This window comes from Vanellus vanellus, assembly GCF_965231255.1.
Source record: "Vanellus vanellus genome assembly, chromosome: 9".
Classification (NCBI taxonomy): Eukaryota; Metazoa; Chordata; class Aves; order Charadriiformes; family Charadriidae; genus Vanellus; species Vanellus vanellus.
This window is the reverse complement of record NC_138914.1, coordinates 14,457,011-14,469,569: the sequence shown is the minus strand read 5'-3', so window position 1 is coordinate 14,469,569 and position 12,559 is coordinate 14,457,011. Positions and strand designations below refer to the sequence as shown.

The 12,559-nt window shown below is 46.0% G+C and overlaps 1 long non-coding RNA gene across 1 annotated transcript in view; it reads right to left on the bottom strand.

Annotated features, from left to right (window-relative positions):
* Positions 1-1,513: 1,513 nt before the first annotated feature.
* Positions 1,514-12,559, bottom strand: part of LOC309675495 — a 34,395-nt gene continuing 23,349 nt past the window's right edge. The window contains exons 6-7 of the long non-coding RNA XR_014269503.1: positions 2,875-3,251; positions 1,514-1,741 (exon numbers count right to left, since the gene is read on the bottom strand). This is a non-coding gene — a long non-coding RNA (uncharacterized lncRNA). The remainder of the gene's footprint in view (positions 1,742-2,874; positions 3,252-12,559) is intronic.

The following is a 12,559-nucleotide window of genomic DNA, read 5'->3' as shown; positions in this document are numbered from 1 at the left end:
GCCAGCGGAGGTGCAGAGACCCAAGCCTGGCACTGACAGCCCCTGACTTCGCTGCGGTACAAGGACAATGTTTCCCGAGAGGGAGGTGGAGAGAGATCTCCATCGCCAGCCAGCTCGGCGCAGGGTAGCAGGGGATCCCCGACACCCTCCCCTGCCGTTATAGCGGGGGCCTGTCCCAACAGACCCCATTTCATGCAGAAGAGAGCTCCACACGATGCTGTAGCTGTTACCAATGCGCTGCCACTTCTGGGCTGCACCTGGACAAATGCTGTGTTTCCCCACAGAAAGACCGCTGGAAGGTGGAAGGAAAGTATACGGAGAACATCACATCCAGCTGCAACTACACAGGAGTTTAGAGATGGGTTGTCAATACTCATATGGATTTTGGGGCAGAATCCAAGGCTGCAATCTTTTTTCCAAAAGCGCTCCAGCTTCGCTCGTGACCACCTGTGGTCAGGGAGCTGTTTTCTGTTTCACTCGCCCTACTTGGTGGCACTGCCTAAGCACCCCCCTCGGGCCGCAGCAACAAATCACACACAGGCACTCGCACTACCACCTGCATCTGGTTCAGAACTTTTCTATCCTACTATGGATTTGACCTCATCTCCCCAGGCGGCTAAACACAAGCCCGGAGCAGCAAAGCATGAAGTATTTTGGCAGGAATTCATGAAGTAGACATTTGTTGAAGGCATCAGGTGCTTCCGAGTTGTGATCATCCTTCACAGGAAAACCTGGGAGACACACACCAAGGCTGGCTTTGTTCTACTCCCATACTCTCTGTAACACTTTATCACCATTTATCTCTTATGGTGACTGCCCCGTCACCCAACTCTTACCACAACACACTTACCTATACTTCAAAGGCTGAGAAAACAATCTTACAAACTTAATGCTTTTTCCTCTCAAAAATCAGAAGCCGGTTTTAATGATCAGTCTGCACTGCCTGGGGAACCTCCTTCATGCTGACAAGCCCACCACTGTTCTGAAGACATTGTTTCCCATTTCTTGAATTTCTTCTGGACTTCTGTCCCGCATTTCACCGTTATCAATCTGGATGGAGACACCTTTCCCGTTCCCTTCTCCAGATGAATAAGCAGAATTAGGAATGAAAAATAAACAAACAAACAAATAAAACCATACCTACCATTCCCATCTAGGTTAGAAACACACTTCAGAGCTGGAGCAAGCTTGGTAGGTGCTAAATGCACCTGCTCTGCTAGGATGTGAAACTCATTCACATTAGCTGTGCTCCCATGGACCATCTCTTGGCCTACAGGCATGAAAACTTGACCCCATATTTAGAGTATTTCTTTTTTTATATAATTTCATACCAGCAGCATGTTTTTCAACATGAACAGCGCACTTTGGTCTCCCTCATCTTTGAGGAAGAGGTGCAGAGCTGCCATTTCACAAAACCAGGAGACAAGGGCCTTCAAAAGACCATGAACACTACTGTGTGCGGAATATGGCATATCTTTATTTTTAAGAGTACGGGCAGTCACAAAGGAGATGTAATTGGCAGCCCTATTGTGTTCCAGGAGCGGTCACGGTGTCAGAGTACCAGCCCCCCATTAGGTGTGACCCAGAACGCTACCTCTCCTTCTTTTCATTTCATTTCATTTCATTTCATTTCATTTCATTTCATTTCATTTCACTTCACCTCTCCCTCTTTCACCCAATCTTCCTCCTGCTGAGTGGCGTCCCTCAGCTTTAGCCACGCGCTCCTCCTCTTCTCTTTGAGCTGAAAAGTCAAGAGAATAAGTACATGAGCACTGGAAAAGTCGCTAGAAAGTAAGCTGATGATATTTAAAAATAAAGGTCCCTATTCCCAGGCTGATTCAGAGAATTGTTTTGGCATGTGCCTAAATCCAGCTGATCTCCACAAGATGTAAAAACACACCGAAACCCAAACACACATCGAAGCGCCCTTCCTGAGTGAAGCTACTTGCCCAAACTGGGGGATAAGCTAAAAGAAGATATCCTACAGAAATGCCATGCACTCAGGACAGCTCTGGGACCCCGGCAACAGTGATAGCAGCAAGCTGACCCCGCAAACCAAAACGAAATCAGAGCCCGGGGAGATGAGATCCAGATTTTCCTGTGAGCAGAAGGTGGATGCTCGGTGGTGCTGCAGGCAGGCAGCTCTTCAAACGAGCTCCACACATGGGAACAAACATGTCCAAGGGCCTCACACCCAACGGGGAGCTGCTGGGTGCCGAACACATCTGAAAATCTGGTGCTCGGAGCGGGCACTGAGCCCTGGCAAATCCGATTCCCAGCCCTGCTGAAAATCTGTCACCACATCGTCAATGTTAAAAGACAGGTTTTTCAAATGGGAAAAGGGCGTTTATCACCCTCAGCAAACTCACGAACAACGCAAGGCATAATTGCTCAAACGTCAAATAAAAATTCTCGGCTGAGTAAACACCACGCATGGACCTTTTTTGATCCCCTAATATGAATGCTTTAGAACAGGATGAGCATGTGGCCAGCGGGGCTGTAATGGAGAGTGCTTTGTATCCTTAACTATACCAGGCGTGATAAAGTGCCCGCTATCATGAAAAAAAGCTCATCTGAAAGACAGAGGGAAACCAGATGGGAAAAGAGCACAAACTCTCAGCAGGAATTTCAGGGATTTTTTTTTTTTTTTTGATCGCTTTCAATTTTTCCAAAATAAAGAACTCTCCCATAGCTCGAGGCTAAGCAGAAATATGGTCCCATCCCCCTGAGGCACGCAGAGGGCAAGGCTGAAAGGCCAGGTTTAGCTTTGGTGCTGGAGCTGCAGCCTCCCACGCCGCCGGGTACCTGTAAGCCTGGCCAAGGGGAGCATGCACCCACAGCCCCTTCACCCCACCGCGAACCCAGGGTGCCTACCTCAGCTATTGCTGATTGGAACACCTTGGCTACTTCTGATTTTGCTATCTTTTCTGCTGCCCGGGCAAACGCATCAGCAACTCTTTCTGCCTCTGGGTTTTCCGATGCTGACACCACTGTCGCCGCTGCTCCTCCAGGGGTGACCACCTTTCCATCCAGACCTGCTCCCTCTGGGTTTTCCACCTCCCCTGCTGCCGCTGCTTTTTTTACTGCCTCCACCTCGGCTCGTGATGCTGTTGTATCTTTCTCTGCTCCCTCTGGTGCTGCGACAGCCAGTGGTTCCACGTCCCTTGCAAGGTCACCAGTGGCCAGTGCAGCAGGAAGACCCTTCCCAGAGGACAGCACAGGCCTGCAGAGCTGGAGAGCTGGTCTGGATCCTGTTGGTAGAAATAGAGAGCGTGAAGCAGCACACCTATGAACAAGTGCACTTCCTAGCATCACTACAAGTGGACCAGCGACAGGTTCTGGAGCCAGCAAGGGCTGCTTTTGAACAGCCTGTCTTTTCTGTAGAGACACGGAGCAAGAAGCTGGGACCCAGAGCATCCACATGGTAGCACAGCTTTGACTCTCGCATCCCAGTTCCATGTCCTCCCGTGGGTGGCAGTCACTTTCGCAGCCTGAACTGAGGCCAAGCACACAACTGTATACTAAAACATCTTCAGTGCCTCGTATCAGGTGGTTTGTGTAGTATTCAGAGACAAAGAGGAGAATAAAAGGAAGCTTGGCTCTCTCCCAAGATCTGTTTACTTAATATCCCAGGAAAAAAAATAATACAATGTTTTCTCTACAGAGAAAACAGCATGAATTCCAGGGAACATACAAGTCAAACGTGTTTTTTTCAAACTGTCATACCCTGATGAACCTCCTACAAAAAGAATCCAAGGGACATCCCCACAGGCAGGGAATAGCAGGCTCGAGGCAGACAGACATGGTGTGTCTTCTGCCAAAGTTTCTGCCAACGCACGTCACTTCTGACCTGCAACATCCTCCCTGCTGCAGTCTGTGCTCCCCATACACAACCAGGCTGTTACGCTTCAAAATCTCTGCTGTCGCACTAAGTTTTTAATTGGCATATTCCTCCCAATACCATGGGAGGACCATCAGCCTGGGTGAAATTTTGACAATCAAATTATCATTTCTGGTAAATGCACAAGGGACATTGTTAGAGTCTAATATATATATATATATAATTGTCTAATATATATATAAAAATCAACTTTTGTATTAAAAAGATCCCCTATCAAACGTAGCTCTCAGGTCAAAATATAGGTTGCAGTGAAGTAGATGAGTACTTCCCTCAACAGACTTGAGAGGAGTCATACCATAGATGCTACTCCTCCTTAGTAATACCTGCTCCAGTCTAGAAGTCAGGACAAGTCTGAGAGGTGATACTGGATGGAGTAAGTTGTACGAATTCAGAGTATGAGTTCAGGAGTCAGAAAGAGCCATTGGGTTTGCCCATACCCACTGCTTTGGGAAAAAAAAAATAATCACCATTTGATTAGCTTCCCTGTGCTTTGCCCCATCTCTCCCACAGAGACCAGCACAGGCACTGGATTAACACGCAACAAACTTTTGGGCATATGACTACGCAGCAATATAAAGGGATTCCTGTAGCATGGAGGCATCCTCCCGCTCGCTGTAACCCTGCCAGCACACCACCAGGGTTTGGCACAGCTCACCAACCCCCTGCACACCTCCACGGGCAGTCCCGAGAAAAGGACAAGTAACACTTGTCAGATGTGCTGAGCAACTGTGACCGGCGGGGGACCCTGATGCAAGCGCACGGAGGATACTGGCTGTTCCCGGCTCACACATGCTCCGCAAACCACTAGCAGGGAACCGGGGCAGGCCTGATGAAATAGTGATGACACCACTGCTCAATGCCATTTAGCATCAGTAATTGAAAAAGAGGAGGAGAAAAATAAGGTGGAAAGCTTTGAAAGGATGGGATGGAATACACAAGAGGTGCTGGGGTAGGAAAAAGGGGGAAATGGGAAAGAAAAAAGGGAAAAGGAGAGCTGAGAAAGTAGAGGGGGAAAACCAGAAGAGGAAAGCAGGCTGCAGACCACCGCTGCTAAGAGAAGGAGAGTTGTGCCCAACCACGCTTAAAGAGAGAAGACCAGGGGTGGAAAGCCACCTGAAGCACTCTGCCACCCACACCTACATCCTTGTGGACACAAGTCAGTCACTTGCTCGTGCCATTGAACAAGCTACCTGCATATCTGCTTCATTAAATAGTAACCCTGTAGGTCTGCTGACAAGAACATACTTCTCTCTCCTTTGGTAATTAGCCCTGAAGGCTGGTCACGCTCACTGGCCATGAAACGCTGTAACAAGCAGCCTTTTCATGCCACAAGCTTTACCTTTGTCCCTGTCTGTTCCCATCAGCCTGGCAAAGGCAGGCACCATGCCTGCCTGACACGGGCGCTCCTCGGCCGCATTCATGCTCTCCCCCTGCCCAGATGTCTCTCAACAGGGCAGATATGAGCTCGCGGGGACAGTCGGCCGGTGACCGCAGAAATCGGGAACTTTCAGCCTTTTCCTTCTGCTTGGGGAAAAACCAAGGGCAGACTCGGGAGTGGCAATTCGCTGCCGGTCAGCTTGAGAGCGCCGCAACTCGATATGCTGGGAAGAGGAAGGGTCTTAGGGGGCTCCAGAGACAGAGGAGAGGAAGCGCGGGGTTTTGCGCCAGGAGCCGGACAGGCACTGAAGGCTCAGCCCTTCTGCGGAAGGCTGGGCACGCCGTTCGCTCGGCAAACCTCGCCCCGGGGCTGAGCGGCTTTCTCTCACCGGTGCCACCGAGGGCAGGACTGCTCTACCCACCGCACGTGCCAGTCACCACAAGGCTCTGGCCCCACGTTCGCGATATAGTCATAAAAGCAATAAAAGACCCAAGTCTATTTCAACAAACATAAAACGCCTCCCCAAGTTCCTGCAATGTGGGCTGAGTTAAGCTAAAGCTGACATGAACTCAGCGTAAGGGATTTAATTTTTCTTTTTTTTTTTTTTTTTTTTAAATTGCTCTCCTTGTCAAAAAACAAAGGAGGCAGGTTAGTAACACTTACCCCTTTCAAAGATGTTAGGAGCCTGAAAAGAAGCATGCATAGCCCAAAGCTCTAGCTTTATGATTACATTTCCCCTCCAAAAATGTTTTGGAGATAAATTCCAGGCACCTCAGCAAGGAGAACAGCGCAAAGATTAAAAACAAACGTATTCCCAGTAATTCTGGGCAGCCTGTTCCAGCGGTGAGACCGTGGACCTGGGAATGAACCTTCAGCTGTGCTCCGACTTGAGATAAGACCTTGAGCAGGTCCCACCTGCCTTTCTGGCCTGCGGTCCCTCATCTGTAATACTCTGCAGTGGCGATGACTGAGGATTAGCAAAGGTTACTCCTTATTTTATGGTGTCTGAGGTCGGGTCACAGCAAATACAATTTTTCAAGAAGTTTGCCGCCTGCACAGTTTTTGCATGTGTACATATTAGCATTTTGAGCCACATTTGCACGGGGGTCAATTTAACCTCATAACCTCCAGTTTAACCTCGTAACTTGCCTCTAAACCACCGGAACGTTACCCCCGCTGTCCCCGGGACAGTAGGCCGGTGGACTTTTGGATGAAGCCACCACCCAGCTGCACCACCTTGTCAAAGTCCACCACCTCCCTGCCCGGATCACTCCGACGCCAGACCTGCACACTAAAGAGCATTCCCAACCTGACCTGCTTTTTCTGAGCCTTCGCGTACTTTGCCCGAGGGCTGTGCAATTTCCGTGCCTCCCATTTTCCGTCCAAGCCCCGCTTCCTTCCGTCAGAGCCCAGGCCGAGGTCTGTTTTCTGCTCGGCAGCAATTTCGTTCATTCAGGGAAGCGGTTTTGCAAAGCCCCTTGGTTAAAAATCTCTCCCACCGCTTGGCAGTCGTGTAGGTCGCCCCCAGCCCACTTGTTTATGTCTGACTAATGTTCATTGCTTCAAAATGAGTTTGAAGCTAATGCTGTGTCTCCCAATTAAATGTATGATGGAATGACATCAAAACCAAAACAGACAGAAAAAATGATTTCCCTTCGATAGGCTGACCACATTGTACAAAACTCACTAGTATAAGACTCCAGTTGCTTAGAATTTTGCCAGACTTTAATCTTTTGAATTAAAGCTTTCCATGCTGGTTGTCTGCTCCGGCTGGAATTGAGGGTGAAAATTTCAGCTAATGCAGTTCATCCACTACAGGAAAACATTTTACCCAAGTTAAAAAACAAAACAAAACAAAACCAGCAAACAACTGACATCTCTTGCAAGCGTTTGGTTGAACAGTCTCAGAGTTATAGTTTGGAGCACTGCTTTAAAATTTGACAGGAAGGTCACAACGGTGCCAGGGAATAGTTTATTACAGGGAGAGTAACACACCTTTGGCCAAGCTATGAGCCCCTGAAAAATCAGTTTGCACATACTGTGTCGCGATTTGCGATAGTTTGGCAGCGAAAATATTTTTCAAAGCCCCAACTTCACAATCTGAATATTCTTTTTGTGCAGTTTTGGTTTTCTTTAATGTAATCTATAAAAATAGCCAGTGACCTTTAGTGACATCTAAACAGGCTCCCGATTTCCTTCCATGGTTTGAAGACTTAAACAATAGCCCCAAAGAAATGACTCGATACTACACACACATGTACTCGGTGCCTGGGAAATCGCTGGTTGTTGGTCAGCAGGAACAAGAAGGAGATTTACACAGTCGCAACGTGTGGTGGGCTCGGGCAATTTGGGGGATTCAAGCATGAAGGCCTGAGATGCAACAAGCCAACCTCCCCCCAGCCACTGCTCCACATACCAATGGGAGCGAGGATGGATGCCCATGAGTTTTGTGTGAAAGACAACATGGGGAAAAAGCATTCTGTGTTGCCAGGGGACTCGGTGGCTTCCCTCACCGAGCCCCCCAACTTCTTAGCACAGGCTGCTAAAAATCTTTCGGCATGGCAGAGCGGATGATTTGTGCTCCCAAGCCAGACTATTCCTATAGGTAGGATGTGAGCATTAAATTACCTTTGGTCTTAAAGGAGGAGGAAAATTTCAGAATCCTATTAGGCAACATTCACCTGACACCAGCTTTTAACATGTGTCCTGTAACCCCAGCCAGAAAGAAACCCTCAACAGCTCAGCTGGTGGAACTGTTGCATTTCGACCACAAGCAAAATGTTTGAAACCTGAGAGAGGAAATATGCAGGTTTCTGAATAAACCGGGATTCTGGAAGTGGGGTCAACCTCCTGGCAGACAGTCACAATATGCCAACTGCCAGTGTCCAAGGAAAGCAGACAGTTTGCAACCGAGTTACGTTGTCGCTCCGAGATCCCTGTCTCCCAAGAACTTCTTTTCTATATACCTGCCAAAGCTGCTATTTACCCAGCATAGCCATAGCACTTGGGTCATTAAACAATACTGATGGCAATGCCCGGAGAACTCCAAGCACCTATTGTAGTATCACTGAATTCCTCCTTTGATCACCATGGTCAGAAATATCTGATTTTTATCACTCTTTAATAGCTCCCAATCAGCTTTAAGAAGTTACCACAATGCTCATGGTAGAACCTTTGTCAGGCCAGGGTAATCATTGACAAAACCAGAACAGCAGATCTCACTGGTTCAGCGTTGTCAGTCATATGTGACCTTCTCCATGGACTCGCTACCCCAGGGACAGGGTTTCAGCTTCCATGTTGAAGACCACGCTGCCTGTGTCAGAGAGCAGAAAAGGCTGTAAACGAAAAAGCTATTTTCCAAGCTTCCCGCATAAGCCTGCGGAGATTAAAAGGGAAGAAAATTTGAAGCACGTTTGAGTCATTTCTGGAGGACACACACTCCTAAGCATAAAATAGGAACTTTCACGTTTGTATGTTGCTACTAGATCATTCATGAGAAACATCTTTCCCACACCTAAGCTTTTCCTTATAAAATTCTGCCACTCTTCACCCATGTCCCAGGCAATGCTTACAAATAATCTAGCAATATCTTGCAGTTGCTGTTATGACCTAGAGATACCTGTACTCGCTACGATTGTCTAATTGACCCATATCTAACCAAACCCCAAGCAGCTGCTTATTCAGCACATGCTTAGCACTGAAAGCTTCTGTTTCAGACTTGAAGGGCTCATATGCCCCAAAGTTTGCCTAAGATCTCCCAGCTATACTAGTTTGTCTAACGAAAGACATTATCTCTACCTATAAGCTTTGTCCAGCAGTAATCGGAGGGATGTATCTTGTCTGACTCCAAAATTTGTCAGTCAAAAGGGAATGGAAACCCAGTGCTCTGATGAATGCTTCCGAAAACAAAATGCTCAAAAGAAAGTAATCTGAAATGAAGTTTATAAAACCCAAGCAATTATAGAAGTTAATATTTTATCACAAACTTCTGTTTTCTGTATGCTGATATGTTGCTCTCAAGAGGCTTTCTTATTCTTGAAAACTCCCAAACTCTCAAGAACCAAAACATTGGAAATCAGCTTTAGGACCAATACCCCGTGGACTTTACGAGGTGAGCCCAGGACGGCTTGTTTCAGTGAAAACAGAAAGGGTTATCCTTGGTTCTGGACGCATTCTGTAAAACTAGTGATGATTATAACTCAGTTGCAACACATTTAATGAATCACAATGAGCAGCTGACAGGTCACTTCAGCAGAGGAAAGATCAAATTTGCAACAGCAATTTGAAGAGGGAGTATTTTTAGGTAATCATAAGTTACATAATTACATGATTAATGCCCTAGTTTGTAGGTAGTCAAAACCTAGTAATAATACATATAATAGCCCGTCTAATCCAACTCTTTAATGTGTAGATATAATCCCATGTTCAGATAAGAATTTCTCTCTTTATTACCTAACTGGTGATGTACACTCCAGGAATTTTGGGATCAGCACTAAAGAACCAGGCATTATCTAGAGGCAACACAGTGGATTCGAGGGGCAGCTGTACGGTGAATCTGCCAACTTTGGTGACTTTTTAAAGGGTTAAACAGTAACTGGAACTTCCAAGACTTGCATGTTCCTGAGGAGTGAGAAAAAAAGGGAAAACAATCATATACTTCTAAACGAAGCGCTTCGAGTAGGCAGGCAGGTGTAAGCAACTTAGGGAAGACAAAGCAAAAACCAAAGAGTGTACTCACTTCGCCTAAGGTAGCAGCTGTGTGTTCTGGTGGAAGTATTGGATTCCTGCCCCTATCGTGTGCACACATTCACATCCCTCAGTTACAGATCACAAACCTATTTGTCCAGTTACTTCATCTTGTACAGTTTATGAAAGTAAGGACTTTCATTCTCTGGTGCATTTTGGGAATTTTGAAGACTTTCGGTGCTCCTACTCAAGTCAGCCATGAAACCAGATGATTAAGCTAAGTTTCCTTAAAAGAAAATCTTTATTTAATACTTAAACAAAAACATTGAGCTCTAAAGCATTAAAGTGTTATTTAACGACCATCACGGCAGTACGAGAGCCAGATGTAAGCTGCTCTGTGCTGTCCAAGCTCAGCTTCCCAGGAGTGATGCTCTGTATGACACAAACCCTCCCAGCAACACAGCCAACAGCACAGAGGAGCTCCACAACATTTGACTGTTCACTGGAGGTCAAGTCCTCGACCCAACCTATAGTCAGGCTGGGTCCTGGCTATCCATCTCCAGAACATCCATGTCCTCTTGCTCTGGGTGGGACAGAGAGACCAAAACTCCTTTTTGTCCATCTATAGTATGTACAAAAAAAGAGTAATTGAACTTTTTCCAGAAAGCAGGTATCTCAGGGTTAGAAAGCAATGCCTGTTTAGTGGGTAGCCAATGAAATAATTTAGGAGTAATAAATTCTGAACATCCATTCTTCTCAGGAAAACCTTTATGAATCAGTAATATATGGATGTACCAAGCTTTTTATTTGGTGAGTTCTAATTACCGAAAAACCCACAGAAGCAAGCAGACAGACTGCTCTCAGACCCTCAGAGCGACACCTAAAAAGCTCTCCTCTAACCAGCACACCGCATCAGAGAAGCAGAGTTGCAAACACTCAAGCAAATCCCTACTGGATTCTTAAAGGAAGCTCTAATACGATCCTACCGTCTACTGAGAAATTATGTTTTTGAAGGAAAAGGATCTGTCTCCCATCACTGAATTTTCCTCCAGCATCTGAGCTGAGCCAAGTGCAAATGAAAGCTTGAACCCATGCCCAGCATGATCATCAAGAATTGAAACTTTTGAATAAGGACAATATAAAAGATGCCAATAAAAAGCTCTTTACTGCAGGCCCCGTTCTGATGCATAAATCTCACCCCACTTCCCTTCCAGCCCAGCTAAAACCTGGGCTGTGCCAAATCCTCAGGGAGACCCCACTCACAGTATTTCTGACACAAGCCAGGGAGCAGTTGAAATTACAAAGACAGTTCTCATGAGAATCTCAGATCAAAGAAACCTACCTCCATTTCCATGAACTTTTAGATAAACATCCAAAAAAAAAAAAAAGATTAAAGTTCACTGAGGGACTGACCCTTTTCTGCAGTTACCCTCACACAAACCCTGCATTTGCCATTTCTCTTTATGGGTGGTAAGGTCTTTAGGGCAGGCACCGGGACTTCCTATGCATTAGTAAAATGCCAGCACCATCAGCCTCTGGTTTTAAATGGAGCCTGCGTGTCCTGCCACAGTGTAAATAATATTTGTAACACATCCAGCTCTAACACATGACTTCATGATGGCCCTCTCCTCATCTGTCCATGCTACTCTAGGTTATTGAGGTCAAATTTAGTGAGGTTTAACGTGTGAAAGTGAATCACACGTGGTATGTCCAAATGACCAGAGACTGGGAAACAAGACACGTGATCAGGTCATATCAGAATAAAACCGAAAACCTTATAACAAAACTCATCTATATCTCATTCCTCCTTTGCTTTAACCACCAGATGTTCTCCATTCAACCACCTGCTACCTTCTCCGAGATTTAAATTAGACCCAAAGTACTCCCAGAGACACAATCACAACACAGAAACATCGTAGGAGAAATATACTTTTGCCTTGGCATCCTGTGCCTGGGAAAAGGTATAAAAATAAGAAGAACTAGAAATCCTGTGATGACAAGCTAAGTTCGGGCACCCTAACTAAGAGCTCAAAATCTCACTCTTTCCCTTGTATTAAAGTGAGCAGCCTCACAAAGACGCAAACCATAGATTATCTTCAGGGTTATTGTGATGTGACTATGAAGCTTTCTTGTCAGGCTGCCAGTGGGGAAAAAAAAAAAAAAAAAAAGCTTTCTGAATCAGGCCCTTATCATTTATACCACATTACAATCCAAAATGAAAAATGACTTGCTCCAGATTTGATAGAATAAAGCATCTTGAGATGCCATAGAAGTACCCAATTTTCAATAAAGACATTAAACCTAAGCTTCAAAAAAAGGGAATAATTACATCGTTTTTTGCTTTGAGTTTTAATGTTAAAAGTGTCAATTTATAAAAACTAGGTGAACATCCACAATTCCTAAGCAGACTGCAGCTAATTAGACCCCTTTTGATCTTTTATTTTGCCTAGAAGCTTATTTAACAACTTTACACAAAACTCAAGGTTTTGACACACTAGTGGACTGGGGGAGGGGGGGGAAGACCGCAGAAAAGAAAAACGCTCTCTGCTGCTTGCTAAGGTAGGAGGCTCGTCACTTCCCCGAGCGCACATGCT